The sequence below is a fragment of the Vidua macroura genome, chromosome 2 (assembly GCF_024509145.1).
Source record: "Vidua macroura isolate BioBank_ID:100142 chromosome 2, ASM2450914v1, whole genome shotgun sequence".
NCBI lineage: Eukaryota > Metazoa > Chordata > Aves > Passeriformes > Viduidae > Vidua > Vidua macroura.
The window spans coordinates 96,271,578-96,291,385 of record NC_071572.1 but is presented as its reverse complement, the minus strand read 5'-3'; positions in this window follow the sequence as shown (position 1 = coordinate 96,291,385).

Below are 19,808 nucleotides of genomic sequence, written 5' to 3'. Positions count from 1 at the left end.
TGAAGTTCCTCACCATCTGAATGGAACTGTCAAAGCTTTGATTCATGCCAAGGGTTCTGCTTGTACAGCAGTTTTCTGTGCTGCCTGATAATGCATGTCGGAGGCATTTTATTGGAACCCTCTGTTAGGACGTGCCAGCTGTGTGATCAAGTACTCTGAAAAGTTCAGTGATTACACTGCTGCAGGCTTTCAAGAAACCAAGCCCATCAAGAACAATTTATAGCCCTGCTCTCTCTTTGCTGCTGTGTTTTGCTCCTGATGAGATGCAGAATCCCTGAGGGCCTGGTCTTTTATCATGTGAATGAGTAAAGCTTTGAAAAATTGATATTTTATAAAATTCATTTAACTGATAACACTACCCAGTCACCTTCCAAGCTTCCTTGACTGTCCCACATCTCTCATTCTGATTTAAAATGGATTTTGTTCTTCAGCAGTAATTCCCAGTGGTGATTTTTACTGATAGCTTATACTAGAGCTCAGCTGTGCTGCTCCTGAATTTCTAATCAGCTTAGCAATGACAGAACTGCTGTCAGAGAATTGCACTACAGCTATTTTATATTCAAAACTAGACCAAAAAAAAAAAAAAACCATAAAAATATTTTTCTCTACTTTATCACAAAAAATAGGATAAAATAAAAAGAGGTGTACACTTTTCACCCATGGGGCATCTTCTGCTAATCCCTGAAAGTTAGCAGAAGGCAGCATGAACAAGTTATTGCAGAGCAAGTTTATACCACAGCTGCTATTCTACTGTCAGAATGTCTTCAACCTACTGCAAACATGAGGTAGCTTAGCCTGTACTTTCCAAGGCACAAAACCGCTTGACACTTGACCACAATTTAAAGAACAGTCATTGCTGTTGTGAAACCACAGCTTGTGTCACCTGTCAGTTGTTTGTGTTGCTGCATTCAGAGTATCAGAGAGGTTATCATCGAAGCGGTCTCCTCAGGATGCTTAAATGCTATAAACAGAAATCAGAGACAGTGTTTGGTTGTATTTTTGGACGCATATTTATCATATTCCTAGTTTATTTTCTGCACAGACTGGTCAAAGACTTCCTGATGACCTTTAGCAAACTACTTTGGCTCCAATCCTCAGAGATAATTAGTCCCACACTTCCACTGAATTAATGATTAATCAACTTTGGTGGTCTAAGATTAATCCTTCATTTCCTCAATCGAGGAATAATAGCAGGAGGCAGTAACATCCTTGTCATCCTTTTTGTCTATATAGCCTGTAGTGTTTTTGGGAATAAACCACAATTACTGCAGTGACCACAATGTGGTGTAGATCTGGCTAGATTTGAAGTAGGTGTTTTTGTGTTTTGGGTTTGGTTTTCTTCCCTCAGAGTGATAGCTCCATGGTAGGAGACCATGCTATGAGGTTTTATAGAGACAGAAAGCATTTGTCTCCTCTGGTGGCTATCACTCTGAAAACAAACCATCTCATTTAAAATTCGTAAAAATTGCCAACTACTGATCATCACATTCAAATGCTTATTCATCTGTTTGCCCAAGAAGGGATATATGCCTTCCCTTGTTTACCCAAGAAGGGATATATGCCACATTTGCTTAGCAGTCAGGGAGGAATGAAGCTCTCCATGACACTTACTTTGGATTTTCATGACTAAACATACTTACATCTTGTGAACTGGATACAAACCTACTGTGAAAGAATCTAACCTTTTTTTCATTCTAGGTACATTCACACCATGGATGCCTCAAACCATTTAACATTTTTAAATCAGTGAGAAGATTAACTTAAAACCTAAAATGGATGCACTTTTTGTCTGTAATCTCTGTAATGAGCAAAAACTGCATTTCAACAGGACAAATTGCTTTAATTCTCAATAATTGTGTGTATAAGGACTGAGACATCCTTCAGTTTGGCTTCGTCTTTCTCTGAAAAACATCAACCTATTGTTGAGCAGTGAATACTATGCAGAAAACCCTACACAAGAGGGGACAAGTTCCTTTCTAGTTCTCTGCTCTCAGTGAACCTGTGTCAAGTCACATGTTAAGTTGGGCTAATCACATGAAGTTTCAGAATTGTGCAGGGATGTAGAGAGCAACAACACTGCAAGAGAAATAAAAAATTTCTGTCTCACCAGCCTATGCTGAAGGTATTAGGATGACTTATCTTCTATTAGTGCCAAATACCAAATCCAAAATGGTTCTACTACTAGAACACATTGATGCTATGTCAGCATTGTATGTGGGTTTTATGTCTTTTTGTGTGAACTAGCATAGTGTTAAAAAGCTTAGGAAAGTAGACTGACAGAGTACAAACCTACAATCTGCCCAGCTGCTGAGCCATCCCTTAGTGGTGGACAGTTTCAACTGTCCAGCACTCCGGGTAGATGTGAGTTTTGGTTCTTGGTGAGACAATACAGGATTTACCTTCCTGTAGTTTCAGAAATAATTGTCCCTTAAGAAAACCCCCAGGGACTTAAAAGGCAAAATTTAGGTGCTCCTGGATTTAGAAAGAAATTTATTGATTCAGGAAGATGAAATGAACATTGTGTCTTGGATTGAAGGCATCCAAAAAAAAGGAATATGCAATTTGGTTTATCCCCACATTTAAAATTACTAATGTGAGAAAAATATGCTTTCTCAGCAGACAGCTCATTCTTGGGTTAAAAACCAGCTAGAATAAATGTTCTTAAGGCTCTGTTAAGGAGCTAAAATGACTGTGCATCCTTTGTGACTATTATCACATAGAACACAACAGCTGGCATTTAAAGAAACTGCTCACAGTAAACAAATCAGTTTAGCAGGTATACATATATTGATTCTTTAAATAGAATAATTTGTCTCGTTCTATAAAAGATCTGCCATCTTGTATTACAAAGAAACTCTAGTATTTAGTTTTATTCTATTTTTTAAATTTATGATTCATTAGGTCTCAAATAATTTTTCCCAAAGCCTATGAGAATTTGTCTGTACTAGCAGGAGAATGGAAAAATTCCCTAATTCTATAAATCTTAATTCTATAATTAACTAATCACTGAGGATTTAACAGCAAATCCTGTTGCTCTACCTGCCATTGCTATAGCTTCATTAATTTTACAGAATATATCAGAGTGCATTAGTCTGATGTATTGTCAAAAATAATTATTGTATAGTCATACTCTGGAAAGCAGATATGTAAAAGTGCCATCATCTTACACACAGATCATTCCTGTGAGCATACTGTCAGTTCTGCCTATTTTGTGGCAGAAATACTCTTTTATGTGTTTCAGTTCTTCAAGCACCTTGTTTACATAATAACAATAACACTGAATGTGTTGAATCCCTCAAGGGCATTCTCATCACAGTGATCACCAAACCTGGGGTCATGGAGTTGTGCACAAATTTTAGAAAAGCACAGCTGGAGGATCTTAGTGCTGATGAATCTTGAGTGAATTCACAGCTTGATTTTCCATAGGCATCAAAGCAGACATAATGAGAAGATAATCTAGTCTGAGTTTTAGAAGGCAGGCAGAATTTCCAGGGATAGCAGAGTACATCTCTTACTGATAGAAGCAATGTGTTTGATATGACAGTAATTAAGCTATAACAAATGTGGAACTCCAGAATGCTATTTTAAATGTCTTCCATTTTCAAATAACACTGTAAAATTAATCTCTAATTGTCCAATGTAACATTTTATTGTTTCAGTGAGGCTACTCTCTTAATCATGTTGCTTCATTTCTTTATTAATTCACATAACATAACATTGTAGGATGTCCATCTTTGTTCATTGTTGACTTCATCCTTACAACCCTAAGTAACTTAGTTTCATCAGAAATATCACACCAGCCTACTACCCAGCAACTCTTCCAGCTCTTTCCCTTTTTATGTCAAATACCAAAATAGCTCCCTCTAGTCTGAAAAGCAAACAATTGCTCCTGTTTAGTTTTCTATCTCTTTGCTATTTACTCATCCATAAAATTACTGTCATCCTTGCTCCATTGTTGCTTAATTCCCTAAATGATCTTTGGCAATGGGCTTAGTCAAGTCTTTTGGAAATCCAAGCAGTTAGAATGACCTGGATAATCTCCATCCATACTCTTGTTGAATCACTCAAAGACTTGTTCATAAGGCAGTATTTCTCCTCATAAAACCCTTTATTATTCTGTTCATTTAGATAATTTTTATTCAAGTGTCCACTAATTCTAATCTTCATTATACTTTCATTTAATTTGTCTAGTAGAAGCATCAGGATTACAGACCTAGAGTTCCTCAAATCTCCTCCAGAGTCTTTTTCAAAATTGGCATCACACCAATTTGCCACCCTCCAGGTTTTTGGTATGAAAACAATCCAGCACAACAGCTTCCCAGAGTACTGTGATTTATTTATTCATAGAAATATAACAAGCAGAGAGAACAAGATTGAAACAAGCAGAGCCTTTATCCTTTTCCTTCCTTCCCAACTCAGTTATTTTATTTTAAAATTTAGGTTCCTCAAGACTTACCCAAGCAAGTCATCAAAAAACTTATTTTGTCAGTGTCTCTGCCAGTCTTCCTGCAACCAGTTGCTGACAAGTCACTTCTTTTGATTTCTTCAGGAAACTGTATAACCTGTATAACTCTTTAATAACCTTGGTGAGCAAGCTTTCAGTCTTGGTTACACCATTATTTAACTTGGTTTGGAGCTTTGATATTCCCATTTTGCACACAATTGTTTTATCTCAGTTTATTTTTTTCCTCCCTCTTGGGCTGTTTCTCATTCAGACTACTGCCCTTCCCACCTGCAGCAGCCTGGTTACCAAAGCAAGCCAGTATTGGTTCCACTGTGCCATGGCTATACTTTGTAAGCACATAGGAAAATAATCATAATATTGCCTGTGCACTCTACTTGGGTTCAGACCTGTCCCACAATAGAGCTCTGCAGATGAACTTCAGGTGGCTTGAGTAGTCTGTGCTGGCTTCCCAGCATGGGCCATGAAGTCAGCAGGACAGGACCGGCAGACAAAACCTGCACAGCTGGCACAGTTCAGAAGCCAGCCAGCAAAAAGGGAACGTAGTGGTAAAAAGGAGCTCAAAGCCCAGCTTAGGAGGGCAGAGGATCACGAGGTAGCAAAGTACAACAATCCCATGACATGGGCTAGTTCTGGAGTCACAGGTTTCTGATAGGAAGCATGAAGACAAAGGTTTATAAAGGCCAAGTGCAGCTGATGTTTCCCTGAAGTTGGAACACAACCCTCCACTGCTGTAAATGACTGTTCAAGCTGATGAAGAGTTTTCAGTAGAGTTTGACAGCCTGCACTGGCTCTGTGCTTGATGTGCCATGGTACATTGGAAACAAGGGCAAGTGCGGAAGCAAAGGATTCCTCGGCTCCCCACTCTGTGCAGTCCACTAGGGTGCAGCCAAGCTGATGGATGGTAATCTGTGCCTTATGTCTTTCCAACAGTTTAGCAACTCAGTGTGCTGGGGTTGGCCACAGGTGCTTATCTTTGTATAATTAGCAGAAGTGACAATAGCACTTGCCATTAATTTTACTTAAATGAGAAACAAATGTGCAGGTGAGTGCAGTTTCAAGCATTCCCCAAGATACCAAACTAAACTGTAAACTACATTAAACAATAAAAAATTACCAGGGAAGAGATTAATATTCACAGCACTTTTCAAACTGTGTAGGTGCTTGCACAGCCCATGCTTGGCAAACGGCCTGAATAACAACACCTGGTAGCACAACAGTGTGAGGTAAAGTGTGTGTGTGTGTTGAATACACAAAATTTTCTGGAGGACATTTGTCCATGTTAACTGATCATGTTAAAGATGAAGACAACCATAAGCCCCAATCCAATGGTGTTAAAGAGGAAGAGAGACAGTCAATGGATTAAACAATAGCCAGGGAACTTTGAAGAGAGCTTTGAAACAAAGGAGGAGTTAGCCTGAAAAGAAGTATAAAAGAAGTTGAAAATTGGTTTGGGGTTGGGGGGAATACTTTGAAGGGTAACCAGCACTGGTCAAACCTGGTTTGACACTGTCAGAATCTGCCCTGTCAGCATTGCTACCCCCACTTACCTCAAACAGATCATCATCCTTATGGAATTCCTCATGGAGCTGGTGCTCAACAGGTGGCATGGCTGGGTGAGGCACAAGAAGTGTAGACCCATATAAGCATATGTGGTGCATATAAAGGGGCTTGTGGAGGGACCTTTCTTAGCCTATAGGAGACATGGTTTATCTCTGGTTTATTTATACCAATAATGGTATTATTTTTATTGATTCCAGATGTACTGCAGGTGAGTTATATATCATTACTAAATCAATGCATTGCTTTAATCCTTATCTGGCTTAAATTATGACAGCTGAACAGTTTTCCCCTGCTTCATTATTTGGATAGTGGATGATAACACTAGAAAAATCTTGCTATTTCTTCTTTGCTAAAGAAGATTTTCAACTATCTAGTGGCTAACTTTGTATAGAGTGGAACTTGCTTCATCACACTGATGAAGAAGCTGCGCTGTGAGTTAAAAAAAAAAAGAGTGTTTAAACAGAGTAGAGTGTTAAAAAAAACAACTTTTTTTTTGCACTGCTGTTTGCAGCTGTTGCACAAAAAAAAAAAAAAGAAAAAAAAAAAAAAAGAAAAAGTCTTTGATCCCTGTTTGGTAGGGCTTGATTTGTGCAAAGAAGGGAGATACGAAGCTAATGCACTACATCTGCTCTGTGATAGTTCTGCAAGCAAGGCCTTCAGAGAGCAGAGGTTTGTGGAAGCCACCGGCCCCAGGGTAAACTTTTGCAGTTGGCAACCTGAGCTAGTCAGTCTGGACTCCCTTGACTGCCAGTATGTCTCATCTCATCTCATTCAGGAGATGCTTATTCTCCCTTAACTAGCAGTTAGTAACAAAAACCCCAAAGCCAACCAAAGAACCCCACCCTAAGATAATGAAAATGGAAATACTTGAAAGTCATTTAGATGCACAGTTGCACAGCTTGATAAGATAAAGTTTTTTCACATTTTATCAGGTGATGTGTAAAAGAGATGGCTACTTAGTACTGAGCATATGTGGCTTTTGTTTGCTGTGGGGACAGCAGTTAGAGGGCCTCTAGACAGAGGCTTAGAGACACAAAGAACATCTATGCTCTAAAAGAATAAAGGAGAGCAATCCTGGATTCAAGATAATGAGGTCCAATCCAAGGTTTGCTATATACCTCTAATATGACCTTAGAAAAGACATTTCACATCCCACTTGAACATCCTGATCAGTTTTCTGCAAAGAAGAAAAACAACTGTGGGAGGTTTTTTCCCTCTCATTTTGTTTAGATTGGGCACACTTTGGGATTGCCCTATGCACTGTTGCAATTTCATTTGAAGCTGCAAGTATAATAAGTCCAAAAGTCTGTTTCAGGAGCAGTGCTGGTGAACAAAATCTGAGGTGAGGATGTCTCCACTGAAACACATTGCAAAGGTATCCTGGTCTAGTACATCTCATGGTGAGGTGTAACTGTGATGCCCAAAAGCCAGTGATTTCCAATGCCTAACACAAGGACTCAGCAGGCAGCAAGTGCTGGCTACACAGCCTGATTGCAGCAGGAAGGACCTTCAAAACTGTGAAGAACTGTTGCTTTCTGAAATGGATGAGCAGGGAAACAGAATGCAGAAGTAATGCTTTGGCAAAGGCTTTCAGTCCATGCAGTAAGCCCAACACTTCTGTAAGTTCAATGACCTTCCCACATTTCTTTTCCATTTATGCAAATGTATTCATGCCTCAGATTCAGATCAACACTGAGACCCAGACTGGAATGCAAAATGTTCCAAAAATCCTTTCAAGAAGATTTTCCTTTTATTACTCTCTCATAGAATTTGCTTCAATTAAAAATTATCTATTACTTTAAGAGGTAGCTTTGCAAGTCCTTGCAGAAGATACTGTACTTGATAACTGAGACAAGCTATGGATTTGAAAAGAACACCTTGAGTGATTTAAATAAAACTAAAGCATTTTTTCCATCTTGAATAAAGCAGTCAGGCCTGAAATGTGGTATATGATGCTCTATTAACTTTTCCTTTAGAAAGACAATAGCTTTTTTAGGTAGTCTTCTGTCAAAATCTTTGTGTTTGAAACAAAGGAAAGTAGAACACAATACTGCTGTACTCTGGTCACCTCTTAGGGCATGACACCTTGTGGTAAGACAAATGCCTCTGATATGACAAAATACCTTGAAGTATTTATTGTCACTCCTGACTTAGGTAAGACAGAATTTAGTGTAGCAACTAATTCTAACACCTTGGAAGGGCTGAGATAAGTTGAATTCGTGATTCTGCAGAAAACAAAACCCTTCTGTGATTTCCACATTTTTTCCAGCTGCTTAATTGCAATTTCAGCAAGTAGTCTCTCTGAATAAAAGTGGAGGTGTGTGTTCAGAGGTTGCATGCCACTAGTTGGGAAGCCAAGTGCCTTCAGTGGCCAGGAGTGATGTTTTCTCTTAGCATGGTTAAACAACTCATATAAGAAGGTGCTCATGCTTTTATCAAGTGTTTGATTTTGTGATTTAGGCTGAGATCTCAGGAATGTTATTTGTTTTGCTTCTTCCCCATCAGCCCCATCTTCAGGTTGAGACTAAGGAGCTAAACAAAAAAACTGAGATGAAAGAAAACCTACACCAATAGAACAAAATAAAAAGAAAGAATTGGCTAAGGCTTTTAAGGAAAAAGGTGTAAGTAGAAAACCAGTAGAAATGTAGTCGGAAATGATCGAAGGACAAATGAAAAATACAACACATTTTAATGAAGGCCACTTCCTGCCTGAAAAAAAGGCTGCCACATAGGAAAACATCCAGAAATTGGTGAGGGGACTAAATTTCGCACAAGAGTTTTATCTGACTATAAAAGGTTATGTCATAATGAGAAAGGAAAATAGGAGCATTTAGGAAGTAAAGGAGATCTAATAAAAGACTGTTAATTGTCAAACCAGACATGGGCTCCCGGAAAATATAAACATGAAAAAGACAGTCGGTTCAGGTCATATGGGGACTGTGGTATTTATGCAGCAAATGTAAGGTTTAATTGGGAGCAGCCACGCTGCCAGTTCCTGCAGAGTCTGAGCCAGCTGAGATGGTGTCTGGGAGAAGCCATCAATCCCAAATAGCTTCAATGACACTCCCAGACTTGGATGTGCTTTCCAGACAAGGACTGTCTGCTGAAACACAGCAGAAAAGGGACAGTTTTCAAGAGACTTCCAACAGTGGTTTAAGAGTTGGACCAGGAAGAAGTGGATGAAGAACAATGAAGAGACTGCCTGTTAGTTGGTGGTGTTGACTTCAGGGTGCAGAAAACTTCTCAGAAGGCAACTGAAACTCTAAGTTGTGTGTGAACAAGAAGAGAAAATCAGATGCAGTTTGGTTTCTCTGGAAGGGAGGAGCAATCCTGGCAATTACATTTGGATGAGGATAAGCTCCCATCTCACTTTATGCAGTGGAGGGAATTCTGAGAAAAGATAACCCCAGATATCTGTGAAAGGGAAGCAGGAGCCACTGAGGATAGTGCTATAGACATTTCCTGTCCAGTGCAGCAGTCTAAGTCTCCCAGCTGTGTCTGCTCCACAGTATCTCATGGCTCCATACATGTGCTGCCCAGGCGCCCTTCTTGCTCCCAGGCCCTGGCTCTGCCTCAAATAAGCAAAATTAGGGAGAAGAAAAGCAGGGGACATAACAGCAGCAGGTCTTCTTTGAATGTAACATGCCTAATTCTGTTGATAGCTCTGACACTTTACACCAATATAATTACATTTCTGTAATGCACTAGATAGAGTCATTTATGAAATATTACTCAGACAATTGTCTTGATAGTTACTTTGACTGGGATAAAAACTCCTTGAATTGTAAACAAACAGCAACATTAACGTGTTGGATTTGAGCTCGGTGGCTTACTGCTGAGACTGCTATTACATGCAGGCTTGTTTAATGATCTGAATGAAGGTGTTAACAGAGTATTAAAAGAAATCCTGAGGGTGAGCTGAAATGGAACAAGATGAGCACAGTGGAGGCAAAGCACTGATGAAAGAATCTTCAAAGAAAAGATGGTTTGGGATTTGGATTTGGAGTGGACCAGGGTCCAGTTTTCTGACTATGCCATGCACAACATTCCTCTGCTCAGGTTTTCAATGGTGCTAATTGATTCCAGACTCACACAGGTGATTTATAGCTAAAAATTTATTAAATGTGAGGTTACTATTAGATGTGGCCAATTTGGGTCTCTTTATGCAGAAACATCCTATTGCAAAGCAGGAATCGTCCAAATCTCCATGTCTCTGGGGTGGCAAGAGCTGCAACACTAAGTGGGATGTTGAGCATCTTCCTAGAAGAGATTGGAGAATTCAGAGAAGAATGACAGAAGTGGCTGGGAGGATTGAGGAGTTTGGTGGTGTACACATAAGCACACAGAAATAGATGGGTATGTGAGAGTGAGAGAAAGTAGAATGAACTACTTTCAATTGATGTCAGACAAATTTGTACTTCATCTGTATGTACTGAAAACCAGCACTGGGAAACTTCTTTTGGTCCATAGCTTAGTGAAATCACTGCCTTGGCAAATCCAAAAACCTGCACTGAAAGTGTTTCTTTAATGTTTTTTATCCAGACTTTACTACTGGACTTTGCAGGACAGCAAAATTATCTGTAAATTATAAAGACGACTTGTTAATTGAAATTCTGTAATTCAACCCTGTAAATCCAAAAATCTTTGGGCATTTCCAGAAAGCCTGGATGCAGTGGTGAAGAGGTTTAACAATTCTGATGGGGGGAGGGGGGGGCAGGGGGGGTATGAAAATAAAATAAAATAAATAAAATAAAATAAAATAAAATAAAATAAAATAAAATAAAATAAAATAAAATAAATCTGAAAAAACTTAGAAAATAATGTTTTCAGAATGCATATTTTAGGGTAACACAAGTAAGAAAGAAAGAATTCTTTCAGAGGTGATCCCATCCCATAAAGCCTAGGTTTCTAGAAGGTCACTGAACAATTACTTCACTGTGCGTACTCAGCAATGAGTAGTTTTATTTACAGCACCCACCCTGCTGGGATGTCTATCTATAGTTCTGTCTATCTATCTATCTATCTATCTATCTATCTATCTATCTACTTATCTTTAAAATGAATTTATATCAAACTGAAGAAATTAAATCGTCCCAGTGAATGGCAATAGAGTATGTAGTAGTGGTAAGGGTATTTTCATAAAAGGGCTCAGAACTGTGGCAGCACCAATTTAAAGGTTGTAACTAATTGATCTTTATCTAACCTAGCAAACATACTGCCTAAAATGGTATTTACAGCATTTCCCAATTTAACTGTAGAGACTTTCCCATTGCATGCTCATCAGGTAGGCTCATTGAATTTTCCAGGACTCAGGAGATGCTTGGAGAATAATTACTGATAGAAATTCAAAACCCAAATAAGCTTCTGTATTTTGATATCCAGACGAGAGGTATGTAGCTAAAAATACCCCTTGTCAACCCTGGTTTTTTGTTATGTGCCAGCTCCACTCGAAATTTGCTACAGACAACCAAGATGAGTAGAGTCTGCTTGCAAGGAATATTTTTCCCTCCCCCTTTGATCTAAAGCAGATGTTACTGATTATCAGCAGAAGGCCTGTGTTGCATGCTAAGAAAGTCAGTTCTGCTCAGTAAAGAGTATTGGTAAAGGTATAGCGTCAGAGGGGATAGGCCATGTGTTACTGCTGTCAAATGACACAACTGTTCCACTGCAGTTTTTATTGCAGATGTTTTCTAGGCTCAGGAAGTCACTGGGAGGTCAAGTCACACCTTATTACTGTGTCAGGGAGTTTCAGATTGCTTAGCATAAAGTGTCATGTACATAGGACAGGCAGTAATTTCAGGAAAAACAAAGGAACTAGGAAAACCCAAAGAAAATAGGAAAATGGGGGGTTCCTGAAGTATCTCCATACAAGGGGAGGCAGCTGAAGTCACTGTCATGTTTCATCTGAATAAAACCTAACATACTTTAGGTCATTGCTGATGCTTTTGAGTCCCTTCTTTCCCCCCATGTAGGCTGAATCAATGGATAATGTGATTAGATCCATCCTGTGGACAACTCACGAATCCCAATCCATAATGGAAATGATCCTCTGTACCACTCTGAAGGTCTCACAATAGCAGTGCACACAGTTCAGCTACTCTCAGTTTCTCAAAGCAGATGTTTTACACATTTTCAGGGATGTGGCTTTCTGAATACAAATTAGTAGAAGTGGCAACGGAAATGGCAATCGGTGATATTTGTAACTCAAATGAAAACATTCACATTTACCAATTGCTCTGTTTCTGGAGCTCTAATATAATGTTAGCTATTTTTCTTATCTGATTACACTCTCATTCCAGCATTTCTTTTTCCCTTTAAAAGTCAGTAACTTGGTCTCTAAACAGCGGAAAAATTAAACACCAATTAGAGCAATTAGAAAAATCACTAATTTTGTCTGCTGGGTCTGGTTCTGCATTCCCTTTAGATGCGTAACTTCCAAGGAGGTCAACAGGAGGTCTGTGTGCAAACATGCATTAGGATCTAGTCATAAAGGAAAATTAGATTAAGGTTTTATAAATAAATGACTTTTTTTATCTTGATTGATTAAATAATTGAAAAAAAATTGTCACAGGTCTATTTGAAGTAAATTTTCTTCACAAAAACTTACTCTGTTTTTGAAAAAAAATTCAAATCTACTTTTTAAACAGGATTGTTTAAAAAGGTTAAACAAGATTGTTTCATTTAATCTTTACAGACATGCTTTGAATGCTTCATTTTAAAATAGATATGTCTGAGTCGCCTTTAAATATAGTGCGAAACAATCTTAGAACAGTGCTTATTTCCAAAATGTCGTAATAAAACATTTCAACTAATGTTTATTTAATTCAAATAATTTCAACAGAAATGCTTCAAGCTTATGACAGTAAACTGTGACCTGTGTTTTCCAGTGAGCAGAGAAGACAGGAAATATCTGCACAGGACTCTGCTGCAGATTTGGCTGCTTGGAGGCTAATTCCAGTAGGAGCACTGCCCACTGCCTGCATATTATTTGCTTCAGAAACAGGACAGGTATCTAGTCTTTTTTTTCTGCTGAAAACCACGCATTCTACCCCGCTTTCCAAGCTGCTGCATTGTTTTAAGTATAGAAATTTTAAGTTATCTTTAGATTTAATGGAGTAGTAGAAGGACTGGGGGGAACAACTGGGTTGTTTCACTGTAAATCCTGTTATCCTTGAGGATGATGTACAGCAAAGTCAGCCCCTTGCTTCTGTACTCTGCCTTACTCTCATTCTCCTTCTGTTTCTTTATTCTCTTTGCTACAGTCCTCATAGCAGCAGACATTTCCAGTCTAACACAAGTCAGCATCTTCAGATACAAGTGATATAAACCTCTTTTTTTTTTTTTTCTTTCCAGACAAGAGAAAGGTTAGATAACTAGATAACTACCTGAGGTGACCACGAAGCTGGCTTAAGGCATTTATAGCTGGTCACTGTGCAGATGTTCACAGGAGTCACACTGTCTCCAGCAGCTCCTACAGCATCCTGGCTGCTGGGGAGAGGGAAGGCAGTGGACAGTACCCACCGGCCCTGGGCACGTGAAGATGCCAGGACAGTCCCTGAGGCTGGAAGGGGTGTATGTGGAAAGAGATGAGGAGCAGATCCTGCTTGCTCAAATTCCCCTCAGAGCTCATGGATCCCAGTGTTACCAAAGGCAGAGCCCACCTGCCCATTATTCCTTGTCTGCAGAGATGGCTCTGTTTCTCTGTCTTCTCTGGCTCATTTCCTGCAGCAGCTAAACACACATGGGCAGAGAAGATATCATGCTCCCCAAACATTTAATCATATCCATTTTCCTAATTACCCTTCCATTTATCTATTTTGCATATTGGGTTTCTAGTTGTAAATAGGAAGCAATTGGTGGGTGGTTTGCCTCAAAGCATAACTGTTTTTTTCCTCTTGTTTTTCTGCAAGCTTTTTTTTTCCTAAGACAGAGAGGTGCAAATTCAGTTCAGTTCTAGCTACACAATTTTTACCTCCTTTTGCTTATTCTGTTTATTTATTTGTATACCTATTTATTTATAGATCCAATTCTATTCTCATTAAAACTTTCTTGGTTTTTGCTCTTCACGTTTTCCTCTGCTAGGTTCTGTCTTTGGGGAAGGAAACCAAAGAGCATCCCAGAAGATCATCCCAGCAGGATTACCTTAAGAGGACAGCTACTCATATGGACTAGGGCGCAGGAGGGAGCAACAACAGAGTTCTGCCTTTTTGATAACCACTGAACAAATCCAGATGACAAAGGATAGGAGCAGCCAAGCTAAGCAAAGGTCAGTCTGTCTTCCTGATTTTCCCACTTTCTTTTTCCCTCTGCAACAACCCTCTTATTACAGCATTATAATCCAGCATTAAAATTATAATTTTCTGTAATGCAAAATCATGCAGATTTTTTTTGCTGCCTTCTCTTCCACTTCAGCTGAAAGCACTCTGATTCTAGTACCCAACTAATTGCTTTTGATCTTGCCAAAGTTCAAGTTACAGTATCTGATATTTTTTTTTCATCACAGCAAGCTCTATTTCCACTGAATGAATACTGATGAGTTAGACACTAGAAAGTGCCTTTGGTCAAACAACATGCCTTGTTCTGAACTCTCAGTAGATCTAAGCAATTATAAATCTGTCAGTACAATCTTCTTTATTTTCAAAATTAACTAAAATGTTTTGTAATAAATTTCTAAAACTTTTATGAAGAGTTTTTTATTCCTGGAAGGTTTTTTGTTTTGGTTTGGTTTTTTTTTGGTTTTTTGGTTTTTTGTTGGGTTTTTTGTTGGTTTTTTTTTTTTTTTTTTTTTTTTTTTGTTGTTGTTGTTGGTTTTTTTTTTTTTTGTTTTGTTTTGGGTTTTTTTGTTTGTTTTTGGCTTTATTTTGTTTTTGTTTTTTTTTTTGTTTTGTTTTGTTTTGGTTTTTTTGTTTTGGTTTTTTTTTGTGTAGCATAGGGCTGCAGGGTCCCTTTTCAATGCACACATTTATCTGGGCATGGTCTTTCCAGATCCTCCCTGGGCCACCAGCCTGTGCAAGAGCAGATGAAGAGGGACAATGTGGCAGGGAATCTGTGTATTTGATAGCCTTTCTGGGGCAGGATGAGACCACAGGATCTCACTTCACCCACTGTGAAGCTCAGACTTTCCCCTCACTTGACATCAGCAGGACTTACAGTGTTTTACAACGAACACCACGAAATCTGAACCACCTGGGTCTAACGGAATTGTCTGGGAGATCTAACTCAGCCTTTAACTCACTGTTAGGAGCAGATATTAGGGTTACCCTTTTCCCCTACAAGCACCTGTTGTCATAGTGATGGCTGAAATGGCAAATTTAGACATTTCTTCAGGACTATAACATAGGACCATAATCTGAATAGTGCATTTGCGAGGTTCTCAAATATAGGAAAGTTAGTGAAGGAAAATTAGTCCTGCAGAGATACAGTGACATGTTCACTCAGAAGTTAATTTCTGAATAAAACCAACCTCAAAGCATGAATGGAAACTGAAAACCATGAAGCAGCTTCTGTTTTAAAGAAACTACTGAAAATGTGCATTACTCATTCTTCAGACTTCTTACTGTGGAAACTAGGTACACTCCTATGGGTTTTCCAGCAATGTTACAACACCATGCAAAACTCCTGTGAGGATAGAGGCATTTCTCATTGAAAAGCCCTCCCTGGACATGTAAATAACAGTTTTTGAAGAGCAGTTAGTTCCACATGTGCTGAAGTGTGCTGTGTAGCAGGAGAGCTGGGGCACTGAGAGGTGGTACCAACTCAGTGTCTCCAGCTGAGGAGGTACCTGTCCAGCTCCTGCCCAGCAGCCCAGGCTGTGCAGAGAGGCACCATGGCAGCCTGGGAGAGCCTTGTGTGATATCCCAGATGAAGTGCAATTTATTTGGCAATCCTTTGGAGCCTTCGAATGTAAAAAAAAAAAAAAAAAAGAGCAAAAAAAGCACTGGTGTATGGTAAAAAATAGGACTCATATGCCCTGGGCAGAAACTGCTTTTGCAGAGGCAAGGTATTCAGGAGCAGAGCAGCAACAGCCAGAGCTGCAGCAGGAGGGGGGTGTGTGACTGGGGCTAGGGAGGAACTTCCCATGTGTGGGCAAGTGAAGTTACTTGCCCAGATATGAGCCTTGTTTTCCCCCTGCCCAGTAGCTGTCCCTGTGGGGTCCCTGACAGTGGCACTGAGGACAGGAGAAAAAGGGACCATGTGTCTTGTGAGGGATGGTAGCCTTATTTACCTTTTTGCTGCAATGTTGCCTATTTGTGCCTAATTCATCACACCTCTCATGAGAAGATGCTCTTCTGTCACTGCTGCTCCTTGCTTCCCCAGCCAGCATAGTCCTTTCTGAGTTTACTCCTACCCCAGACACATCCATTTTTATGTTTTTTCAGGTTGTATCTCCTTTTAGTCCCTGCCACCCTTCTGTTCTTGCTAGGGTGCCTTTGTATCATCATTCCTTTTTCCTGGCAGGTGTTTTAGCTTGTTCTAGTTTAATAAGTTTCACCTTCTGCATCCTGATGAAGCTGTTTGGAAAAAGGGAGGGTACCTTGGCAGAAATCCCCCAGAATACAGTTCCCAGTTCTGTAGCAGCAGCCAGGGAGCTGGAGCAGGATTTGCCCTGAATGAACTACACAGGGAATCTCCATCATAAATATGTCCTTTACACTAATTTCTTACCTGTCAGCAACTGCTGAGACCAATCTCAAGAATAAGCCATGCAAATGATTTATGGGTTTTGGCTAATATTCTAAAACAAATGACAAGTTGATCCGTGTGCTGAAGGAGCAGTGAGGGCACAATTCATTAACTAGAAGTTTAGTCTCCATCTTGTATTTTTTCAATAATACTCTGTAACAAACAAACAAAAAAGAGAGCTGGGACCGGGTCTATATGACCAGATTAGCAGTCAGTGTTAGAAGTGCAGCTTCATAAGTAAATATGTGTGGCAAAAAAGCCCTGACAGACACCTACACTTGTTTATTGAGGAGAGAAATATTTGGATAGAGCAATTTTTTGTCCCCTTAAACAGTAGACTGTCTTACCTAAAAAAATCTGTGGGCAAAAATAATTATGTCAGCACAGCTGGCATAAAATGCTCCATTTTAAACGATTCAATCATATAGCTTTTCTCTTTAGAAATAGATATTTTTACAAAATATATAAACTTACAAAGGAAAAATTCTAAGTTTGTTTGTAAAAAGCTATATATTAGATTACACTTTTAAAAAAGTTTACTTTTCTGCTTCTGATTTTTAACTGAAGCTGTTTAAAGACACTTATTATATTAAAACTGCATCTTTTGGTGCTGAAACAAATGCAGCCACTCTGCTGCTGTCTATGAGGCACAGAAGGTGAAGTGAAACTATGCCAAGGAGCCAGTCCAATTTTCAGAAGGCACCTGGAGATTCAATAGTTGATAGCCTCCGAGCTACCAGCCATTTTCAGACTTTCAGAGGATGATTGGCTCCCACTGATCTAGACCAAAGAAAACAGAAGTGAAAAATAGCTCAGCTCACCTGGTCCTCGCTGTCACCTGCATGGTGATTATCATGATTACACTAATGGGCCTACCTGCCCTTGGAAGGGGGTACACAGGAGGTGGATGCTGCTTTTATCTCCAAAGCCCAGTGCTGGGAGGAGCTGGGAAAACACCTGTATCTAGCATCAGGAAAGTGACCTCGGTCAAGCCCCTCTTGGACAGTTTGGGCGGTGTGAGCGAGCCAGCAGCTTTGTGGAGCAGTGGTGTGAGCACCAGGGCTGTGTCCCGCTGGCACATCAAACTGCCTGGCATCACTGAGGTGTAAAGCAGCTCGAGGGCTGCTCTGGGCAAGAGCAAGCCCACTTTCCTTGGAGAGAAAAAAAAAAAAAAAAAAAGGGCTCCTTCAGGCTACTTTGGCGCCTTGGCCTTGCATTTGGGGCATGTAATCATCCGCTGTAGCCACAGAGTGGGACCCTTGTCTCTGGGAGCCTGCGGAAGGCAGCGGACACGAAAAGGTCACAGAGCCAGGAGCAGCTGGGCTGGAGCTCACCAAGTCTCCTTGGACAGCCGAAGCAGATGCAGTGAAAACAGGACTAGCAAGAAGAATGGGAGGTATGTGGACCTCATAAATAATCTTCCCAGGCAGATGTCTTTGCTAGAGCTCTCACTGAAAAAAGTAAAAAACGCTGAAGGAAAAAAGCTCAAGTGCAGTGGGACATGATGTTCCTTGGGGATTCAGCCTTGCCGGAGTACCATGGAGCTAGACAGTGAGGGGAAGGCAAACAAGCTGCACAGAAGAGGAGTAATGCTTGGTCCCAGGGTAAAAGACTTTTTCTGCTGGAAATCCAGACAAGAATTTCAGATTACAGAGACAAACCTTTCAGGTGAGCAGGCAGAGAAGGGCTGAACACAGAAAATAATTTCAGTGGAATAAACTCTCCATGGAGCTGAAGAGTTGCTAAATGAAAAGCATGACACTGTTTCATGATGGGAATAATGTGGTAATCTTCAAGGCAGATAAATATAATGGGTTAACTTGACAGTAGAGCTAAGGTGACCAACAGTGTAAGAGAGTCTTAGATATAGAGGCTGCTACAGCTTTCAGCAGGTACTCTGATTAAATATGCTTGAATGGACCGTATTTGGTGAACTAAAGCAAAATAATTTTTCTGTGTTTCCCCAGAAACTTATTCAGTTCTTTCCTCATCCTTGTTTTATTTATATTTTCTTTTTCTTTAGATTTCCAGGTATACTTTGCAACTACCTGATGCCATATCTTAACAAAGTTAATGGCAGTGTTTGAGTTAGAGAGTTCAGTAACAACCGAAAACAGCTCAGGGAAAAAGCTGACTGTGAAATGTGAAGGCAGTGAAGAAGCTGGAAAAGTATGTGACTGCAGGGAGGAGGAGGAGATGAGCAGCTCTTCAGCAACAAATTATTGAACTAATTACCTCCCAGTAAAGATACTGCTTACTCAGCTCCAGGGATGAGAAAACACATCAGGAGGAGGCAGCGAGCCAGAAGCCTCTCAGTTTTTGCACTGACATGAAGGGAGCTGCCTGAGGATTGCTGGATCCAGTCTTCTTGCCCAAAGCAAGGTCAGCTGCAAGCAGGTCAACACGTGGAAGTGCTGCAGCCTCTCTGGACAACCTGTGCCAGTGTTTGACTACCCCCTCAATAATCTATTTTCATGTGGAATTTCATGTATTTCAGTTTGGCCTCTTGTCCTGTTGTGGGCACCACTGGGAAGGCCTTGGCTCCCTCTTCCTTCTTCCCATAAGGTATTTTTATACATTGATGAGATCCTTCAGAGCCTTCTATAGGCTAAACAGTCCCAGCTCTCTCAGCCTCTCCTCATGTGGGAGATGCTCCAGTCCCTTAATCATCTCAGCAGCCTTGAGCTGGGCTCAGTGCAGTATCTCCACATCTCTCTCTCTTCTACTGGGAACCCAGAACTGGACACAGCAAAAAATATCCCTGTATCTAGTTGGAATAGAATAGTAGAATATTTGCAGCTGGAAGATATCTACAGTGATCATCTAGTCTAACTCTCTGACCACTCTGGGGTGACCAAAAGCTAAAGCATGTTGATAACGGCATTGTCCAAGTGCTTTTTAAACACTGACAAGTTTGGGGTATCCACCACCTCTCTAGGAAGTCTGTTCTAGTGTTCTCAGGTTAACTTAGGTTCAGATTCTTAGGTGGATTTCTTTTCTTCTTCCTCTTTTCTTTTTTTCTTGAAGAACTGGCACTTAGCAATTGTCAAAAATGCCATTGTGCTTTTCTCCCGTGGCTTCTCCTGATGCTATTTTGTTG